This window comes from Lolium rigidum, chromosome 5 (assembly GCF_022539505.1).
Source record: "Lolium rigidum isolate FL_2022 chromosome 5, APGP_CSIRO_Lrig_0.1, whole genome shotgun sequence".
In the NCBI taxonomy this organism is placed as follows: domain Eukaryota; kingdom Viridiplantae; phylum Streptophyta; class Magnoliopsida; order Poales; family Poaceae; genus Lolium; species Lolium rigidum.
Window position 1 is genome coordinate 57,965,121 of NC_061512.1, and position 23,331 is coordinate 57,988,451.

Sequence of the window (23,331 nt, forward strand, 5' to 3'; positions counted from 1 at the left end):
ACATAATAAAACACTTGAGTAGCATATGACATCTAGATTGTAAAGCCTATGATCACATCATAAGAAAGAGAGATTGAACCACATAGCTACGGTAGAGCCCTCAGCCTCGGGGGAGAAATACTCCCTCCTCATCATGGAAGACAGCAACGGTGATGAAGATGGTGGTGGTGTCGATGGAGATGGATTCCGGGGGCAATTCCCCATCCCGGCGGCGTGCCGGAACAGAGACTTCTGTCCCCCAAACTTGGCTTCGCGATGGCGGCGGCTACGTAACTCTTCGTGGCATATGACTGATTGATTTAGGGTTTTTACTCCTGGAAGAATATATAGGCGGAAGGGCAGCCTCGGAGGGGTCCCGAGGGGCCCACCCATAGCTGGGCGTGCCCCCCTCTTGGCCGCGCCGCCAGGTGGGGTGGCCACCTCGTGGACCCTCTCCGTCTCTCCTTCGGTGTTCTGGAACACCCAGTGGAAAATAAGGCCTTGGGCTTTTGTTTCGTCCAATTCCGAGAATATTTCCTGTGTAGAATTTCTGAAACCAAAAACAGCAGAAAACAGGAACTGGCACTTCGGCATCTTGTTAATAGGTTAGTTCCAGAAAATGCATAAAAATGATATAAAGCGTGAACAAAACATGTAGGTATTGTCATAAAACTAGCATGGAATATCAGAAATTATAGATACGTTGGAGACGTATCATCCTACACCGGTGACATCAAGCAGAGATACTACGGAAAGATCGAGGAGATCTGGGAGCTGAGCTACGCCGGAGAGAATGTGCCGGTGTTCCGTGTCAGGTGGGCCAAGAACGTCGTAAAAGAAGACCGGCATTTCACCACCATGGTTATACCCGAAGCCAAATCCAAGACAGTGGGTGCAAAGGTCACCGCAAAATATGAGCCATGGGTACTAGCTTCCCAAGTGGACCAATGCTTCTTCATTACCGACCCGCAAAAGCCCAGCCGTGTTGTCATGAGGAGAGGCAAAAGGAGCATCATCGGAATGGATGGAGCCGCCAACGAGCTAGACTTCGACCAGTACGGCGATCCGAAGATGGAAGATGACGACGACGATGATGAAGAACCATACACAACAAGAAGATGCAGTACCACCCTACCCAAATCCCAACCATCTTCTTCTCCCCATCCCCATTCACCATTCCCCAATCCATCGGCGCCCCTCCCGATCTCGATTCACCGACGGCCTCCTCTTCGCCCCCATTCACCGACGCCTCTCTCCACCGGCCCCTCTCCGTCGGCGCCTCTCTCCGAAGCTGCCCTCCTCTGCCGCTCGCCGTACTCACCGCTCTCGGAGCACTGCCACACGCCGTGGAGCACCGCCACGCCTTCGACTGCTGACAACACCACGCCTTCGACCGCTATCGCCGCCGCAGAGGACCGCTGTTGCGCATCCTTCCCAGGTAGCCGCCGTGCTCCTCCCCTCCTCCTCCTCTGCTAGGTTACTTGCTGCTGCTGGTCGGTGCTCCCCCTCGAGACGGTGCTACTCCTGCTGCTCGGTGCTTCCCCTCGAGTCTGCGATGTTGCTGCTGCTCGGTGCTCCCCCTCGAGTCGGCGCTGTTGCTGCTGCTCCGTGCTCCCCCTTGAGCCGGTGATGTTGCTGCTGCTCGGTGCTCCCCCTTGAGCCGGCGATGCTGCTGCTAGAAAGCCTGCTGCTTGGTGCTGCTGCTGCTAGATAGGTTGATGCTGCTGTTAGGTGCTGCTGCTGTTAGGCTGCTGTTAGGTGCTGCTGCTGTTGTTAGGCTGCTGTGATTTTAAGCTACTGACTACAAAAGAATTAGTAGTTACTAAATAGCAGAGAACTAAAATTAGATACAACATACTACTATTGATTTAACTGCAAAAGAATTAGTAATGAAGAAGAAGCATGGCACTATGATCGTCAGCACTCCTACTGCTGTTAAACTAGTATATTATTTTTTTAGAAGAAATGCATTGCAAAATGGGTGTAATTATAGGAATATGTTGTTGCATGAATGTTTGCATTCTATATTTTGGAAATCATGGGTTTTCTAACAATCTGCATAGCTTCTTTTTTTTAGAGGTGAGGTCTTGCTAGGTGCATTTGCTTCAATTAGGATGTCTATTTGCTTAATTTGAAGGAAAAACATATAGATAAATGGCTATGTGCACCGACCAGTGAGCATTTCCTTCTTAAAAAAATACAGAGCTACCCTTTAAGAGTGAAATAGGCCAAATCTAAACTAACTTGTCATTTTTTAAGGTGCATGCTACCCAATAATTGTGGTCTAGGAAATTTATTTTTGAAGATGATGAACACAATATTTATTTTGCTACCCAATAGGCCAAATCAATTCTGCAATGATGAATAAGCTTGCTGTTGTACATTTATTTTTGAAAATGATGACCACAGTATGATAATGTATGATAATTTCTTCACATTTTGGACAGTATTGATGATGATTTCTTCTTCTCGTTTTAGGATACTGGCAGAGTTGAGCACCTGACCGCCGCCCTCGCATCTTCCTCGTCCTAGAGCAACACGTTAGCTCTCCGTGACTCCCCGCGACCCACGGTTAGCTCTCCTTCTTGCTGCTACTGCATGGTGTGAGCTGCTACTGGTGTTGGCTGCTAGCTGCTGCTGGCTGATGGTGCTGGTTGTTGTTGCTGGTGTTAGCTGCTGCTAGCTACTGCATGCTGCTGCTAGGTTGCTTGCTGCTGCTGTTAGTTGGCTGCTAGCTGCTGCTTTCTTTTATTTATTTACGACTTCCAGTAACCTTCATAGCTTCTTATTTTAGGTGCTCCAGTGGCTACAACCTCGTCGGCACCCTTCATCGACTTGGAGCCGGACCTGCTCGAGCGTCGTCGTCTTCTTCCCGGAGTGTCATCGTCTTCTTCCCGGAGCCGGACTTGCTCATTTGTTATTGCTGCTGCTGGTAATTGCTTCAGGCCTTCTACTTACGCTGCTATAGCTTGGTGCTAGCTGCTGCAAGGTTGCTTGCTGGTTCTAGCTTGGTGCTGCTGCTACCTTGGTGCTACTGCTAGCTTGCTGGCTGCTGCTACCTTGCTGCTACTAGCTTGCTGCTGCTACTAGGTGCTATTGGATGGTGCTACTGGCTGCTCAGCTTGCTGCTGCTACTTGCATAGTTTACAAGGTTGCTGTTAGCTTGGGCATTGGTGTACTTTTGGTAAATTGTAACTAATGTGCTGATTACCCGAGTGATATATTTATCCATTGTTTTTGTGGAGCAGCACCTGGAGAAGCACTTAGTGCATTTTATTGTTGATGCTGATGCTGCTGCTAGCTGATGCTGCTGCTAGCTTGCTGCTGCTAGCTGGTGCTGCTAGCTAGCTGTTGCATGCTCCTTTCCATCTGGTGCATTTTGTTGTTGCTACTGCTGCTAGCATTTTGTTGCTGGTGTGTATATGGTGGTGTCAACATTTCTGTCGTGTGTATATGGTGTCATATTCTTGTGCAGGGATCGACTGAGTTGCCCATTATCGCCGAAATGTTGATTCATTTCCGTTGCGGCGAAAATGGGGCACTCATATGTCCATAAATTAGCATAGGTCATGCCCAATTTTTCCGTGAAATCTTGCGCTAACTTTATGCATTTTTTCCTACTTAGTTCGAACATGGCCAACAACGAAGAGGCCGGCGGCAGCGGCAGCAAGCCATTCTGGATGGTAACCGATGAAATGGAGGTGATGGAGTCACAACCTTGCCGCGACGACGGCGAGGATGATGGCACCGATCCAGAGTACCGAGCGGATGATGCCGCAGAGGATGACACCACTGATGGTGCCGGCGAGGATGACACCACAGATGGCGGCGAACACATGGACGGCGGTGAACCGAAGAAGCTACGGAGGGAGCGTCGCCCGAATGTGCTGTAACATCCCGAAAATTTCAAAAAAAACAAAGAAATGAATTTCCCTTTTTCCAAATTTTGGAACCAACAAAAACTTTTATTAAATTAAGTTTGGTACATAGTGATCATGCTTATAGGCTGTGATATTGCCATGATGCTTGTGTGAACTACTTTGAAATGTTCCAAAAACCCTAAACCTCACCCTCCTTTTCACCATCCAAGTTAAAACAAAATAAAAAGAAATTAAATAAGAAAAGGGCCTATGTGCCTATGGCTATCTTTGTTAAAACTTTTACCTAGGCTTTTCTACCTTGTTTAGATGTTTTGCAAACCTCGACAAACCTCACCTAGTACCTACCAACTAATTCAAGTGAGAAACAAAAATAAAATAAACACATGCATAGAGGCATATGTGGCACATAGCCATATTACCAAATCTTTCCCTATGCCCTCATACTATACCCAAATGGTGTGAAACCATCTCTAAACCTAATATAACCCTAAATGGACCTTAGACCATGCCCAAGCAAAGCAAGGGGAACAAAATAGAAGATTAAGGAAAATTGGAATTTCACCTCTTATGTGTTTATGGCCATTTTTGCAAATCTTTGAACTAGGCCTTTTGGAATTGTTTCAATGGTTTGGAAATGTTCCTAAACTAATAAGAATCACTTTTGATTCAAGAAAAAAACCAAATCAATTAAAGAGAAAGAGAAGAAATGGAGAAATACCCATTTTCACTCACATACACGTTGGCCAACTTTGCAAATCCTCAACCAAGGCCACCATTGCTTGTACCAATGCTTGTGAAACACTAATATATCAATAAAAAACACTTTTGCATCAAAGAAACACAAATCAAATCAAAGGAAATATCAAATTTCACTCATAGATGATAATGGTCAATTTGCACTTTTATAACATCATGACCTCTTTAAGCCCCTGTTTTGGCAGATTCTTAAACTAAACCTTGCCAACTCTTTCCACCTCATCCAAGACCATATCAAGATGAGCATTTTTGGTGTTGACCATCATGGTTGACTCTGCCTAGTTTGCCCAATATATATGAGACAAGTGGCAACATTGAAACAAAGTGTAGATCATCCCCATTTTGTTTTTTCACAAAACAACACCATTTTGACCACCACCACCACCATTCTACTCCATTTATTATTCAAATCAACTCCACCAAAAAGAATTTCAAAATTCAAACAAAATCTTCATGCGGCCATTTTGTCAAACACTTGGCAGGCATCAATTCACTTTATGCATACATGCTAAAACCCAACAGATTTTTGCCTAAATCCCTTTTGCTTGGTGATCATCAACCTCCTGGTACCTCCTCTGCATCAAGCCATGTACTGCAACCCTAATAAAAGTGGAGCTATGATGAAGAACTCACCATGCCGGCCATGATAGACATCACCATGCCACTCATTGTCTCTCCCTCTCTCTGGTCCTCATCAGCATGTCAACTAGCCTCCCTCTCTCTCGCCGAGCATGCTAGACAAGGTCACTTGCCAAGGAGATGCCTCCAGAACCCTAGCCCAGACGTGATCACCGCACCAGTGCACGCCAGCGCGCGCATGAGCACGCGACTGGACGCGCCAGTACCCTGCGTCGCGCCGTCGCTGTCGTCCTCCTCTCCCTCTCTCCCTGCGCACGCGCAATCCACACCGCACCAGTACGCGCCCAGACACGCGCCATTGGACGCCCGCGCCTGGTAGACGAAGCCATGATCAAAGTTTGCCGCGCTAGTACTGCGAGGACGACGACCTCTTCCGCACGCCACAGACCACTTTTCACCATGCCATCAAGCTCACAAGTACCGCCTAGACATCGCCTACCTCACGCGCAACCTCTCTTGCCCCTTCGCCGCTCCAATCGACGATGCCATGGTCGACCTCACCCGCACCCCCGCAGCACCTCGCGCCCCTATAAAAGGAGGACTCCCTCGCCCCCATTCTGCACACCAACGAGCTCCCATCTTCCTCCTGATCCTCCCTGACCACTTCACCTCGCCAATTACACCCTCAGCCGCCGGAATTTGATCGGAGCCGCCGCGCCAGTAGCTCAGCGACGTCGACGATTTCGGCCACCTTAGCTCCTCCCACGACCACCACTCGCTTCCTCGTCCTCGACAACACCGCCGCACACCCTCGCCGAGCCTCGCCGAAGCTCAGGTGCCCCTCCGACCCCCTAGCCTCGCCGCAGTAACCCTCGCTCTCGTCGACGTAGACGACGAGCGTCGACCGTCCGATTAGGATCTAATCCTACGACCCACAGAGAAACTTACCGCTTCGGCGTTATAACGCGCTGACCGCTGGGTCCCACCCTGTCAAGCGGCCCGCAGCGTGAGCAGCGCAGTTGGGCCAGCCCGATCGCTTTCTCTCTGTCTGGCCCAGTAGATTTTCCCGCGCAGGCCCATGTATTCAAATTTGGAATGTTTAGATTATTTCAAATACCTTGCAGTTGCATTACTCAAAATCAAATAACTTCAATTCTACTCAACCAAATTTGACAATTTTTATATTTTTAGAAAGCTCATGAAAATCTTCATCCAACCACACTGGATTCAAATCAAAATCTATTGTAGATTTTGAATAGTAAAAATAATAAGTCAGAGAATTTCCAGATTTCAAATAAATTTATAAAATCAACCATAATGAGTTTTGAGGTGAATCCAATTGCTATGATTCACATTTTCAATTCTCTAATTGATTATGCAAAAATATGATATGGGTACTGTATATGATCATGGGCTAGAATCAAAAATTGGCTATGTAGTCAATACTAGCCCATTTAAATCATTTTCAAACCTAGGATTTTAAATCTATGAGGTGTAGCACCTCATTTAGATCATCTTCCCAAGTAGTATGAAGTAATGTGATGACCCTTGTTGCATGGTCTCATACTTTCTCACTTGAGGATATTAAATCAAATAGGATTTTAATTGCACGAGGTATAGAACCTTATTTAAATCATGTTTCTCAAAGGATAAGTGTGAAGTGTTGACCTTGGTCAACATGTGATCATACCTTGTCATTTGAGGAGATTAAATCTTAACAAGATTCAATGAGAGAAAATTATTTCTCAAGAATAAATAAATAGAAACACTAATAAATATTTCAATGAGAGGAAATTATTTCTCAAAAAATTAAATAGAAACCCTAAATTAATATTTGTAATGAGAGGAAATTATTTTTCTTTAAAATAAAACATAGTCAACCAACATCTCTACTATATTAATTGTCTAGAGGTGGTGTCCCATGGTACGTCCTCCCCACCGCACCTCACCGTTGGACTCAACGAGAAACCGAGAAGGAAAAACCGAAAAAACCCGCAAGCCACGTTCTTGTTCAACCCCCGCCCACGATAGCATGACTCTACACCTCCACATCCCCCTCCTGTGCCTCCGCTACCGTCCCCAGTCGCACCCCTGCTCCCGGCACCGCCCCACGTTCCGGCCTGGGAGGAACAACGGGAGTGCTGGAGCCGGAGGAGCAAGAAAAAGTCGGCTTCCGCGGGCGGCGGCCCATCGCCCGGTAGAGAGGCCATCCGCAGTTTCCTGCCGGCGGGGATGAATCGGAGGAGGATGGCCGGCCGGGGGTCATGTTCGAGGTAGGTCCGGCCTGTGGAAGGGAACGGCATGCACGGTAAGAGTATCCCTTCCCTCGGTCTAATTCGATTTGCATCATACGGATGGCGAATTGATTGATTTAGGATTTGAGAGGATCGGATTGAGTTGCCTGATGAAATAAATTGGTTCTCTGATTCATGGCGCGGCTCGAAAACTATTGTTCAAATCCGTGCATTTTCCGTGTCCCTATCCATGATTCCAGTTCCAGCATTATGGCGTATAACTGAAACTATTCGCGTTGTTCTGGATTCTGAAACCCTCGATTGCTACAGGGGAAAGGAGGGATCATAGAGGGATGGCTATTGCTGGTCCTCGATTGACATGAGGCTCACGGAGATGGTCTTCGGCGTTGCGTTCACCCGCGAGATGGCCATCCGGGTTCACCTGCAATCCACCAGGTTTGGCCGTCACCGCCAACTGATGTGGGTTCGAGTCGCTGGATGTTTTGACATTTCATGCACGGTCTTATTTATTCCATGAGCGCAACGCTGCAACATCAGGTGAAGAGCAGGACCTTATTCAAGGTATGATGCAAATGGCTTGCATAATTTTACTTGTTTAATCTGTCAAGCCTATTTAGATGCACAAGTTGTTTGCTTTCTCCCAGTTATTTCACTGGCAGCTGGTTATGTTAGTACCATCAACAATCACCTTAATTTGTAATATGCAAAAGTAATCTTGGATAATGATTTATCTACTCATGGTTGCATGCGTGTTGACTCTGTTTAAATTTGTTCGTCTCCACTCGAGTTATCTTTTTTCTAACACCTGGCTCAAGGTGCTCAGGGATATTTTATATCAGTGCAGGGAGATATTACGATTCATAAGTTTAGGCATGTCTCCGCTGAATTGATTATTAATATTTTCTTCAAGCTTACTGGACGACAAGGTGGTGACATTTCGTGCCTAAGGAGAGTACCAGATATATAGCAGATACATGAGAGAGAGAGGGGCTTCCATCGTTCCTCCGCTCCACCTCCGCCTCAAGCGGCGTCACGCCGCACCCGAACCACCTCGTCGAGCACCATGGTTGGAGTTTACTCGGTGGTTTTCTCTGCGTTGCGCACTGGCCGTCGGGCGCCGCCGTTGTCGTCTTAGGCGGCGGCACCGCGGGAGGCGGCTCCTCAAGGTGCAGCGACTAGCAAAACACCGATGTGTGCTCCTCGTGGGAAGACACCTCCACCGGTTCACCGTGGCTGTCACCGCCTCGAGCTGAGGGGCGCCTCGCCGTATTCGCATCAGACTGCAGCGCCACGAGCCGTTGGGCCGAGGGCCACGCCCGCAGCTGTCGGGGCCGAAGGCCTCGTCGGACTCTGCTGGTCCTTATAATACGAGACGCTGGGCACCGCTGGTGTAGAGTGCCATCTCGCAATGGGCGCCGATACCGCATCCGACCGAAACAATCCGACCTCCTCCAGTCTGTAAGTTCATCTGATCTCCCTCTGTTACTCTACTGGACCAACTGGTGGCTGGAGATGCAATTGATGTCCTGCATTTGTTTCTTCTCTGGATTGTTCGTTGTTAAATTTGTTGTGCGTCTTACTATCGTGTTTGTATAAAATTCACACTAACCATCCTCCACTACATCAATGAGTTATAGCCGGAGGCGGGACTGCAACATCCACACAAAGATATATGGGTTTCTGACCTGAAATTAGGCGGCCAGTCCTTTAAATAATGAGAGGTGCATATTGATTGAGATGAGTAATTACATATATTCAAGCAAGCTTGAGTAAGGTGCGTTTATCTGCAGGTTTATTTATATACTGAGAGTGCTCTCACCTGTGTGATAGACTGATAGTTTCCAACTTTCAAAACAGGAGATTCATCAACTGAAAGAAGGACACTAACGCAACAATAGTTGGATCGAGCGGGGATGTTGAAATCAACGCAGAAAGTTGCTCTACAGGAACTTGTAAGTCGGCCTCTATGATTGAAATATTGCAAGTTCTAGATAGCTTCTCATTTTTGGTACTCTGTAAAGTGCAACTTATGATGATGTTTGTGGTTCATTTTTTTATTCTTTTTTGCATAACAAAACTTGTTTCCAGTTCCACGCAGGACTTGGTGGGGAAAGATTGCTACGTCCTAGCTTCTTCAATAAGAAGACTAAATAAGGTACAAATCAGTGCTCCTATCAAATTCTTAGCATTTTTGTTTGGCGTAGTTTCAATCACTCATCATGGTATTAATGCAGTCACATACTCACATCTATACCTTAGCTATTTTAAGAATTACACATATAATTGAACTATCCAGTTACCATCAAGTTGCCGATGTGTATGTATTACCTTGAAATTGTCTTATGTCTGATGGAAAGTTAAATAGGCGCCACATAAAAAAGTATTTTTTCAATAACCTATTGTGTGATAGGTACAATATGTATTGTAGGAGTTAGTATTTGACTAAAAAAGATAGATTTATGGTACTGTTGTCATGTTTCAGGTAGGACCTGGGAAGCTATCCTAATTAGTAGAAAACAGTGCTTGTATAAGTTAATGTTTCATCTGTATTTCTTTCGTTTTCATTCCATCTAGCGGAAGGATGTAGGGACTATGTAGACCTAAAATTCCAGAGATTTTTACTCTTTTTTTAATATCGAATATTCTATTTAACGAAAACCCACTTTGCAGTAGCTAAAACACGCCAGTTTAGTTGTTATGTTCATCTCATGGTAGTAACCACACCTTATTGTCGTCCTTCACCGTGTTTAGGAAACCGAGTTCACTAGGAAAACACAAGGTAGGATGCAGGACCTCCTTTTAATAGTGGCCGATGTTTATGTCTGGAGGTATTATCAAAAACTTGAACTGTATAACTAAAAATGGTATTTGAACTATAGTTCCATGTAGATAACCTCTCAGAACACATAGCGGGATAATATGCATATCAACTATGAATTAGTACCCTCATGTTGTTATGTAAATGATCTCAGTTGTCATGCAGGTTGGTTTTGGGGTATGTGATATGGATAGTATATGGGTTTCTGCATTGATTTTCTTAATTTACAGGTCTGGGCATCTTTCAGGTTGGTGTTCTAATCAGACAATTCCTGTCTTAATTCAGGTCCTTCTTTTGCCATAGAAAATCTGAATACTTGCACAAATCATAGGCTTGTGAAAACTTAGGTGATGATCAACTGCATCACTAAAGATGGAGGCGAGATGACGCATACAGAGACTGCATGCACCCTGCCAGTCTTTTCAATTATCCACTTTGTTATAATTTGGGTGCTAAGTTAGGCAACGATTTGCTGGATGAAAAATGTTAGAAGGAGCTCTACATGCTGCAGCAAAGAACTACTCTTAGAAAATAGGTCTATAAGGATTGCAATATCATGTGATGTATCACGGTTGTGATGTTTCCCCAGAATATAGACTGATCTTAATGGCTTTGATCGTCCAACCCGATGCCTCAGGGTCACTTTATGGAAATATTCATCGTCTCATCTACTTGGCAAGTGAATGCAAACTAGAGAAGAAAATCGATACAATTGGAGAAGCTTTAGCATATAAGGAGAATACAAAGAAAAATTCTGTTAAAGTTGATCAACTGTTGGTGAAGCTTTGGTTAAAAATTCTGTTAAAAATGCTAGGATAAATCCCCGGTTCAGAAAAATGACACTTTACGGCTTTAGAATTTTCATACTATATTGAGTGGCAAATTATCAAATTAAGTTCTTAGTTCAAGATCTCGCGGTTTGAATTCTAAGATATATATTCTCACATGTTCTTGAATTTTCTGGCTAATTTTGTATGCTTCAGTTCTTCATTACTCATGTGCACAGTTCCTAACAGGACTCTTTCATCGATGCATTAACGGGCAAAATGCAAGTCTCTGAGGTAAGTTCAGTTCTTCTTGAATCGATTTCAGGAATATGCGAAGTAGAAGTGTGAATTTTTTTTATTCAATTTCTGGAGTCTCATCTATTTTTCCTGTTTTGTAGACTGGGTTCAGTAAGATCATGATGTACACTAGAGCTTGGTGCTCGGTCGGTTCAAGTCAGTATTACCGTTTTTTGGTTAATTTCGATGCTCATGGTCAGAATTGACATTTGCCATCAGTTTTTCATTTGGCACAAATGAAGAGTGCGTGCCTGCTCAAAACGATACACGTACTCCACTTTCTTGAGATGCATGGTTATCCTGAACTTTTTGAAACTGCTTTGAAGAAAAAAAAAGTATATGTCCACTTTTTATTTCTGTACGTGTGAACAACTAGGGTGACCAATTTCCATTGCTGCATCTAGCACACATTTTCTGCTGCTTACTTTCTTCCATAAGAGCAAGAAAATGATGATTGTACCCTATAAAAACGACTATCATGGATAAGTTGATCTTTGGCGCTAAAGTGAGGACAACATATACAATGAAAATAGTGTTTAGTGGAGCAAGAAGAGTCAAAGAGTGCTTAATCTAAAAAGGAAACAATTTCTTCTGTCACAAGTACTCCTTTTTGTCTTGTAATTGTGCAGGTATTAATCTTCTTTATGTTAGGATGACCACATGGTTCAGTGTTTGAATTTCAATGTCAACAACCATGGTATTTTTTCTCGATGATGTCACAAATGTTGCATCATGGGAACATTCTTATTCTTGAAGTGCATACTCACATGTCCAAATCGGGTGATATTTACACATGAGATGAGGGTTCGCTTGTCATGTCCGTTTTTCACATACATTAGCATGATGAGCGATTATTGGAGTCCCCGGTATTTTTTTTCTCCCCCACTTGCACGATGAGTGATTATTGGGCTCAAAATTTTTAATACTCCCAATGTTCATAAAAAGGATGTCGAAGATTCGTTTAAATTCAAATATTAATATGTACGCATGAAAACGACTGATATCTGAAAGAACAAAGTGGTGAATGCCTGATATCTGAAAGAACAAAAGAACAAAGTGGTGAACGGACCAATGCAATCAATTTGTGTATGGCTTATCCTTTGTTGACATTTACTTTCTTATTTGGGTTTAACTTTGTTTAGCCGTGGCAGCGCACGGGCATTCAACTAGTGTTAATAATGTGGTGATGCTAGAATAGCTTGTGTGAACCATTTGTGTGATTAGTCTAGCCCTTAAGTATTGATTGGTGATTGTTATCCCCGTATTCGTTTATAGACGCTAGTACCGGAGACTACCAAGAGGAGGAGGTCTACTTTGAAGAAGAAGAATAGAACTTTGATCACAACACCAAACAAGGCAAGCTATACCCTTCCAAGTTACTCAAGTGCAAAGCTCTACAAGAGCAAGGCACCCTTACATATTACTTTATGCTTAATGATCCTATCCCAAGTTTTTACCTTACAAGTTTTTGATTCTTCTTTATCAAAGTTTACTTTTTGATTCATGATTCACTTGGTTTATATATAGAGTAGAACAAGAGCATCAAAGTTAGCCTAGAGCAAGACAAGCTAGTTAGCACCCCTCATGACTAGTTGCTAGTGCTAATAAATAAAATTGACTACTCTAGGTGGGAACATGTGAAATGAAATGACTTTGAAAACCTTGGAATGATGAGTCATTCTATTGAAAGATTTTGAAGGTGAATAGGACTTGTGAATGATTTGGTGAATTTTACAAAAAACTGATGGTTGGGTTTGGATGCGATACCATTCCAATTTGAAAGTACCCCCACAATACCCAACATGGGTAAGGGCTTAACTAGAAATTTATGTGCTTTAGTATGGGTTCCCTCTAAACAAGCGTCATAGGGGTTATGCCGAGGCTGCCTCCGTTGGAAGTGAAATGATGTGAAATGGCGTGAAATGAGGTGAATGTCCGGCCCAAGCCCTGTGCAGTTCCCAGGCTGACGGTTTGTCTTCACTGGGAGGCCAAGCTCATGGGGAGAGGTGCCTATACTAAGGTATGTAAGTGAAAGGTTATGGTTGGTAGTCCGCACACGGAGTGTGATAAATCAGGGCCAGTTAACCTTGACGGATTATTGCAAATGTTGTGGCACAAGTGTACGACCTCTACAGAGTGTAGAACTATTCGAATAGCCATGTCCACGGTTACGGACGATTGGAAAGGCCATACTGTTCCGTCATCAGACCATTTTCAAACATGTGACATATGACTGGTGAATTTGAACTTAAAAGGTGAATGGTGACTTTGACTTGAATCACAACAGATTTGTGGGAATGACACTAAGGTTCCAACTTGAGTTTGGTTAAGCAAATGAGTAGTCTTTTACTACTAAATACTTATGAAATAAAACTGGCTTTATGCAAATAACCCTAGAGCTTAGAAACCCATTATTATAGTTGATAGTGCTTACACTAGTATTAGTTTGCAAGTACTTTAAAAGTACTCATGGCTTTGTCCCTGGCTATTCAAATGGCCAGACTTTGAAGGAGAACCGCAATACAAGGAAGATGGACAGCAGGACGTCTACGACAACTAGGACTACTCCTGACGTCAAGCGTTGGCATGTGGATTAGATAGTCCACTACTACTTCGCTTCCGCTAATTGTGATGTTCGTTGATCAATAGATCATCTATTGTTGTAATCTTGGATCATGTGATCTACTTTTGTAAGACGATTATGGTTTGTAATGAATGATGACTTATGATATCCACTGTTATGTCTCGCAACAACAATATTCCTGGGATTGCGATGTATGACATAATAGGCATCTGGACTTAAAAATCCGGGTGTTGAAAAGTTGGTATCAGAGCCATTGTTTGACCTTAGGAGACCCTAGTTAGAATGGACGTCTGAAAAACTTAGTTTCAAAACCAATGAAGTGAATATTTATGAAAACTTATTCTCACTCTTATCCTTGAGATCTTTTCCAAAATAAGAAATCTATACTCTACTTTTCCTTGTAATCCTACATAAAATTTGGCACACATGATCACTTCTCTAACTTACTTATCCTCATTGCTCACAGATGGAATACCAATGTGAGTCCTATCAGATTGGCCATGGAGGAAACCTGATGTTCGAGAAGGATATGAAGCAACTAGTGGAGTATTTAGGACGCCCGTATCCCGAGTTCTTCGGAATACCCCTCAACCATCCGTCGGGAGGACCACCTCGGTGGGAACTTACTGCAGATCTGAGAGGAAAGCTTGGAGCCCCAATATGGGAAACCATCTGGTTTTCTGTAACGGGAAACACTTGGAACGATGGAATAGCCAAAGCCATGCAGGAAGCAATTGCCCGTCTGTGTGGACAAAATGAGAACAAGATCAAGAACACTCGCCTTGTTTACTACCCAAGACATGACCCCATGGGAAGACCAATAACCATGCCACCACACCCGGAGATGAACTACTATGTGGTATGCCTAGACTTCCTGCTGCACAAGACCTGTAAGGAGTTGGACAATGCCCGCCAAGCACATTACCCGTGAAGAAGAAGAAACCACCATTACGAATGAAGAGTCGTATTACTAAGTCACTTGACTAGGTGTGAGTTTGTATCAGGATCCCCTTGTATCGTAGAGCGATGAATGGTTCTTAAAACCAACGGTGTGTTAGCTTTGTAAGATGTGATGTTTGGTATGAATGAAAAAGTGTTGTTGGTTTTACCCCCTCAACACTACTCAAGTTTTCAAGTTTTGAACTTTTTTGGAACTTTAACTCAAACAAACCATAGAAATTTCCCTCTTATCTTATCCTCTACCTCAATGTTCAGATGGCCCCACCAACCCGCAGCACCAACCAGGATGCAATGATGCAGATGCTGCAGATAATGATGGTAGACCGAGAAGCCGAGAGAGCTGAACGACAAGCCAATATCACCGCACTGCAGCAGATAGCCCAGAACAATCAAGGCCATGGAAACCACGATCACCCTGGATCAAAGCTGAAGAATTTTCAGAACACTAACCCTCCGATGTTCAGCAAGACCGAAGAGCCACTTGACGCAGATGATTGGCTCCAAACAATGGAGAACAACCTCGAAGTTGCGGGAGTAGAAGCCGCAGAGAAAGTACTGTTCGCCACCCACTACCTGTCAGGACCTGCCAGAGCCTGGTGGACAAGTGCCCGCGCAATGAATGCGGGACAAATGATGACCTGGGAAGACTTCAAGCTGAAGTTCAGCAAGTATCACGTGCCCCAAGGACTGATAAAGAAGATGAGAGACGAGTTCCGTGAACTCAAGCAAGGAAGAATGTCCGTGGTGGAATACCGCGACAGATTCCTCACTCTGTCAAGGTACGCCCCGGATGAGACCGACACCAACGAGAAGAGGAAGGAAAGATTTCTGAATGGAATGCACGACGAGATGCAAACTGTGTTAGTGAACATTCCGTTCGCTGACCTAGAAGCCCTGGTGGACTCAGCCATCCAGATGGAAGGAAAGCTGCACCAAGCCAACGAGAACCGCAAGAGAAGAATGATGAACCATAATGGATCTAACCACGCCCAGAAGCACCGCAACAACTCAACTGGAGGATTTGCCCCAAGATACAACAAGCCCCCTGCTCAGACATACCGCCCAAGCTACACCAACAACAATGGAGGACCCCCGAAGCCCAGAGGCAACAACCACCACAACAACAATCACCGCAACAACAACAACAACAACCACAACAACAACAACAACCACCCCAATGGTAGCAACGACAACCCCAATACTGCCCCCAGGACTGGAAGCAACGTTGTTCCCGTCACTCCCAAAGACAAGTCAACCGTGAACTGCTATGAATGTGGAGTTGTGGGTCACTACTCCAATGAGTGCCCCAAGAAGCTTGCCAAGATTGCCGCCAATACCGCTGCACCTGCTCAGCAACAGCGCCGCTTTGCAGCAAAAAGAAACCAGAACAACCACAACGACCGCCTCTACCACATCAATGCAACCGAAGCATAAGAAGCCCCCCAGGCCATGCCAAATATGTTTTTCTGTTAATCCAATTGCTCAATCTCTCTTAGGAACCTAACTTTTCTTAAAATCTCGGGACGAGATTTGTTTAAGGGGGAAGGGTTTGTAACATCCCAAAAATTACAAAAAACAAAGAAATGAATTTCCCTTTTTCCAAATTTTGGAACCAACAAAATCTTTTATTAAATTAAGTTTGGTACATAGTGATCATGCTTATAGGCTGTGATATTTCCATGATGCTTGTGTGAAGTACTTTGAAATATTCCAAAAACCCTAAACCTCACCCTCCTTTTCACCATCCAAGTTAAAACAAAATAAAAATAAATTAAATAAGAAAAGGGCCTATGTGCCTATGGCTATCTTTGTTAAAACTTTTACCTAGGCTTTTCTACCTTGTTTAGATGTTTTGCAAACCTCGACAAACCTCACCTAGTACCTACCAACTAATTCAAGTGAGAAACAAAAATAAAATAAACACATGCATAGAGGCATATGTGGCACATAGCCATATTACCAAATCTTGCCCTATGCCCTCATACTCTACCCAAATGGTGTGAAACCATCTCTAAACCTAATCTAACCCTAAATGGACCTTAGACCATGCCCAAGCAAAGCAAGGGGAACAAAATAGAAGATTAAGGAAAATTGGAATTTCACCTCTTATGTGTTTATGGCCATTTTTGCAAATCTTTGAACTAGGCCTTTTGGAATTGTTTCAATGGTTAAATGGAAATGTTCCTAAACTAATAAGAATCACTTTTGATTCAAGAAAAAAACCAAATCAATTAAAGAGAAAGAGAAGAAATGGAGAAATACCCATTTTCACTCACATACACTTTGGCCAACTTTGCAAATCCTCAACCAAGGCCACCATTGCTTGTACCAATGCTTGTGAAACACTAATATATCAATAAAAAACACTTTTTCATCAAAGAAACACAAATAAAATCAAAGGAAATATCAAATTTCACTCACATATGATAATGGTCAATTTGCACTTTTATAACATCATGCCCTTTTTAAGCCCCTGGTTTGGCAGATTCTTAAACTAAACCTTGCCAACTCTTTCCACCTCATCCAAGACCATATCAAGATGAGCATTTTTGGTGTTGACCATCATGGTTGACTCTGCCTAGTTTGCCCAATATATATGAGACAAGTGGCAACATTGAAACAAAGTGTAGATCATCCCCATTTTGGTTTTTCACAAAACAACACCATTTTGACCACCACCACCACCATTCTACTCCATTTATTATTCAAATCAACTCCACCAAAAAGAATTTCAAAATTCAAACAAAATCTTCATGCGGCCATTTTGTCAAACACTTGGAAGGCATCAATTCACTTTATGCATACATGCTAAAACCCAACAGATTTTTGCCTAAATCCCTTTTGCTTGGTGATCATCAACCTCCTGGTACCTCCTCTGCATCAAGCCATGTACTGCAGCCCTGATAAAAGTGGAGCTATGATGAAGAACTCACCATGCCGGCCATGATAGACATCACCATGCCACTCATTGTCTCTCCCTCTCTCTGGTCCTCATCAGCATGTCAACTAGCCTCCCCTCTCTCTGCTGAGCATGCTAGACAAGGTCACCTGCCAAGGAGATGCCTCCAGAACCCTAGCCCAGACGTGATCACCGCACCAGTGCACGCCAGCGCGCGCATGAGCACGCCACTGGACGCGCCAGTACCCTGCGTCGCGCCATCTCTGTCGTCCTCCTCTCCCTCTCTCCCTGCGCACGCGCACTCCACACCGCACCAGTACGCGCCCAGACACGCGCCATTGGACGCCCGCGCCTGGTAGACGACGCCATGATCAAAGTTTGTCGCGCCAGTACTGCAAGGACGACGACCTCTTCCGCACGCCACAGACCACCTTTCACCGTGCCATCAAGCTCACCAGTACCGCCTAGACGTCGCCTACCTCACGCGCAACCTCTCTTGCCCCTTCGCCGCTCCAATCGACGGCGCCATGGTCGACCTCACCCGCACCCCCGCAGCACCTCGCGCCCCTATAAAAGGAGGACTCCCTCGCCCCCATTCTGCACACCAACGAGCTCCCCTCTTCCTCCTGATCCTCCCTGACCACTTCACCTCGCCAATTACACCCTCAGCCGCCGGAATTTGATCGGAGCCGCCGCGCCAGTAGCTCAGCGACGTCGACGATTTAGGCCACCTTAGCTCCTCCCACGACCACCACTCGCTTCCTCGTCCTCGACAACACCGCCGCGCACCCTCGCCGAGCCTCGCCGGAGCTCAGGTGCCCCTCCGACCCCCTAGCCTCGCCGTAGTAACCCTCGCTCTCGTCGACGTAGACGACGAGCGTCGACCGTCTGATTAGGATCTAATCCTACGACCCACAGAGAAACTTACCGCTTCGGCGTTATAACGCGCTGACCGCTGGGTCCCACCCTGTTAGGCGGCCCGCGGCGTGAGCAGCGCAGTTGGGCCAGCCCGTTCGCTTTCTCTCTCTCTGGCCCAGTAGATTTTCCCACGCATGCCCATGTATTCAAATTTGGACTGTTTAGATTATTTGAAATACCTTTCAGATGTTTTACTCAAAATCAAATCACTTCAATTCTACTGAACCAAATTTGACAATTTTTATATTTTTAGAAAGCTCATGAAATGCTTCATCCAACCACACTGGATTCAAATCAAAATCTATTGTAGATTTTGAATAGTAAAAATAACAAGTCAGAGAGTTTCCACATTTCAAATAAATTTATAAAATCAACCATAATTAGTTTTGAGGTGAATCCAATTGCTATGATTCACATTTTCAATTCTCTAATTGATTATGCAAAAAATATGATATGGGTACTGTATATGATCATGGGCTAGAATCAAAAATTGTCTATGTAGTCAATACTAGCCCATTTAAATCATTTTCAAACCTAGGATTTTAAATCTATGAGGTGTAGCACCTCATTTAAATCATCTTCCCAAGTAGTATGAAGTAATGTGATGAACCTTGTTGCATGGTCTCATACTTGATCACTTGAGGATATTAAATCAAATAGGATTTAAATTGCACGAGGTATAGAACCTCATTTAAATCATATTTCTCAAAGGATAAGTGTGAAGTTTTGACCTTGGTCAACATGTGATCATACCTTGTCATTTGAGGAGATTAAATCTTAACAAGATTCAATGAGAGGAAATTATTTCTCAAGAATAAATAAATAGAAACACTAATAAATATTTCAATGAGAGGAAATTATTTCTCAAAGAATTAAATAGAAACCCTAAATTAATATTTGTAATGAGAGGAAATTATTTTTCTTTAAAAGAAAACAAAGTCAACCAACATGTTAATAATGTGGTGATGCTAGAATAGCTTGTGTGAACCATTTGTGTGATTAGTCTAGCCCTTAAGTATTGATTGATGATTGTTATCCTCGTATTCGTTTATAGACGCTAGTACCGGAGACTACCAAGAGGAGGAGGTCTACTTTGAAGAAGAAGAAGAGAACTTTGATCACAACACCAACTAAGGCAAGCTATACCCTTGCAAGTTACCCAAGTTCAAAGCTCTACAAGAGCAAGGCACCCTTACATATTACTTTATGCTTAATGATCCTATCCCAAGTTTTTACCTTACAAGTTTTTGATTCTTATTTATCAAACTTTACTTTTTGATTCATGATTCACTTGGTTTAGATATAGAGTAGAACAAGAGCATCAAAGTTAGCCTAGAGAAAGACAAGCTAGTTAGCACCCCTCATGACTAGTTGCTAGTGCTAATAAATAAAATTGACTACTCTAGGTGGGAACATGTGAAATGAAATGACTTTGAAAACCTTGGAATGATGAGTCATTCTATTGAAAGATTTTGAAGGTGAATAGGACTTGTGAATGATTTGGTGAATTTTACAAAAACTGATGGTTGGGTTCGGATGCGATACCATTCCAATTTGAAAGTACCCCCACAATACCCAACATGGGTAAGGGCTTAAGTAGAAATTTATGTGCTTTAGTATGGGTTCCCTCTAAACAAGCGTCATAGGGGTTATGCCGAGGCTACCTCCGTTGGAAGTGAAATGATGTGAAATGACGTGAAATGAGGTGAATGTCCGGCCCAAACCCTGTGCAGTTCCCAGGCTGACGGTTTGTCTGCACTGGGAGGCCAAGCTCATGGGGAGAGGTGCATATACTAAGGTATGTAAGTGAAAGGTTATGGTTGGTAGTCCGCACACGGAGTGTGATAAATCAGGGCCAGTTAACCCTGACGGATTATTGCAAATGTTGTGGCACAAGTGTACGACCTCTGCAGAGTGTAGAACTATTCGAATAGCCGTGTCCACGGTTACGGACGATTGGAAAGGCCATACTGTTCCGTCATCAGAACATTTTAAAAAATGTGACATATGACTGGTGAATTTGAACTTAAAAGGTGAATGGCGACTTTGACTTGAATCACAACAGAGTTGTGGGAATGACACTAATGTTCCCACTTGAGTTTGGTTAAGCAAATGAATAGTCTTTTACTACTAAATACTTATGAAATAAAACTGGTTTTATGCAAATAACCCTAGAGCTTAGAACCCCATTATTATAGTTGATAGTGCTTACACTAGTATTAGTTTGCGAGTACTTTAAACGTACTCATGGCTTTGTCCCTGGCTATTCAAATGGCCAGACTTTGAAGGAGAACAGCAGTACGAGGAAGATGGACAGCAGGACGTCTACGACAACTAGGACTACTCCTGACGCCAAGCGTTGGCCTGTGGATTAGATAGTCCACTACTACTTCGCTTCCGCTAATTGTGATGTTCGTTGATCAATAGATCAACTATTGTTGTAATCTTGGATCATGTGATCTACTTTTGTAAGCCGATTATGGTTTGTAATGAATGATGACTTATGATATCCACTGTTATGTCTCGCAACAACAATATTCCTGGGATTGCGATGTATGACATAATAGGCATCTGGCCTTAAAAATCCGGGTGTTGACATGTGCTCAGCACCGTGAAGCAGGCATTAACCGAAGTGAGCGCCAGTGGGCATCCAACGGCTCCCCTGAATTAGTCAAAGGGTACGCAGCCCAACTCGGGTGCATCCTCCGGAGCACGGTCTCGATCAACACCGAGAACCTCAGGCATCCTGACCGAGCGAATTTTAGCACCCTCCTCTTCACGAAGCTGCACGAATGATACGAGTTCCCGGTGGAATGCTTAGAAAAGCATCTCATGCGGAACAAAGTGCACAATGCTGCCCTCACGAGGATGAGCACCGCCCTCGCTAGTTGGAGGAACCGAGTGAAGAAAATGATTCAGAAAGGTGAGAGTTACGAGAAGATCAAGGAGTCAAATCCTTCGATCACCGAGCAAGACTATGCTGATTTCAAGATCAAGTGCGAGAGCGAGTCAATGTCGGATTCTAGTTAGTGGGGGAAGGACATGCGAAAACTGAACTTAGGCACCCACAAACTTGGTCCTGGCGGTTTTAGGGTGGCGCAACCGAAATGGGACGCCGCGGATGAGGAGCGTGTGAAGAACGGCCTCGAGCTCCTCTTCTCGCAATACAAAAACAAGCAAACCAGGAACTTTCTCCTGGCCCGGTACCGTATTGACCCGTAAACGAAGGAGCTCACCACCACTCCGGAGGTGAAGCAGTTTGAGGCTCTTCTGGTAAGGAATGCACCCGCTTAATTAGCTCCTTTATGGTTGCATTCTTATTGATGAATCCAAATTTCTAAATGGTTCATGCATGTTCCTCCCGTAGGCTAAGGAGGTTGCTGCGGAAAGTGAAAAGGAAGCTAGTAGCAGCGCGGGGTCCACGAGCTCCTCGCAGTGTGCCCCTTGGGACAACCCTTTAAATAGGGTGTTGAATGCCCACAAGAAGAGGGATCCATTGAGTAAGCCGACGTCGGCTGGTCGTGTGGTCGGCGAAGGATGCTCTATGAAATGGTCAGAATACTATAAGGAGAAAAAGGCCACCATCGATGAGGAGGAGGTCGCACATCTCAAGGCACAAATTGCACAGATCCCGACATTGGTCGAGGAGCAAGTGCGGCAACAAGTGCAACATATCGTGGAGACCCAACAGAGGACGCAACGATAGCAAGTGGAGGACCAAGTGGGCATGACGCTTAGCTCCATCATCCCTACCTTGGTTGCCGGTCTGGACGCGTGGTATAGGGGAGGAAAAAAGGGGCCTCCCCCGGTTCCTAGTTTCACGGGCAGCAACTCGCACAACGTGGAGCCATCGGTGAGTCCGCAGGCGGCAACAATGGTGTCTCCGGCGGCGCCAACATTGGTGGCTCCGGCGGCACCAACATTGGTGTCTCCCGCGGCGCCAACCTTGGTGTCTCCCGCGGCGCCATTACTTCAGCTCAATGCACCCGTCGCTGCGGATAATACGCCGCTCGGCACCGCACCAACAAGCGGCCACTCCATGAGTTGCACGCCCGCCGTCGGCGGTGCCTCGACCTTAGCCGAGCTGGACGCCATCACGGTAACCAACCCTCGGCCAATGACTTCCATATCCTTGCCTTTGACTAGCTAGCCATCCCTAACGCCCTACATGTTTTCCGCAGAGCTCCGCCGTCGACGTCCCATGCACTCTCCTGCAGTTTGTGAACAGCGAGTTGATCGATGTTGCCAAGGACAAAATCGTTCAACCGAGCAACCGTCAGTTACACGGTAGACCCATGCAACCTGACGTGTATAGGATTCAACTGGTTCGGGTGCTTAGCGGCTACGACGACGTGCTACCTCCCTTTCAACCCCATGGTGCCGACGAAGATGAGGTCCTTACCCTCCAGCATTGCTTCAATTGGTCCATGGTTTGGCCAAAGAGCCAGATTCGTTTGGGGGTGAGGGACACCACCCCACAGACAGCACCCCCAGACGTGCGCGCCAACTCGCTGAAGAAGGCTTGCGAAGAGGAGAATGCAGTCCCAGTAAATACGAAGCCGAAGGGACGGAAAAGAAAGAAGAAGGACGACAAGTCTGCCAGCCAGTCGGCACCTATCCGTGCTCAGGACGTGCCAC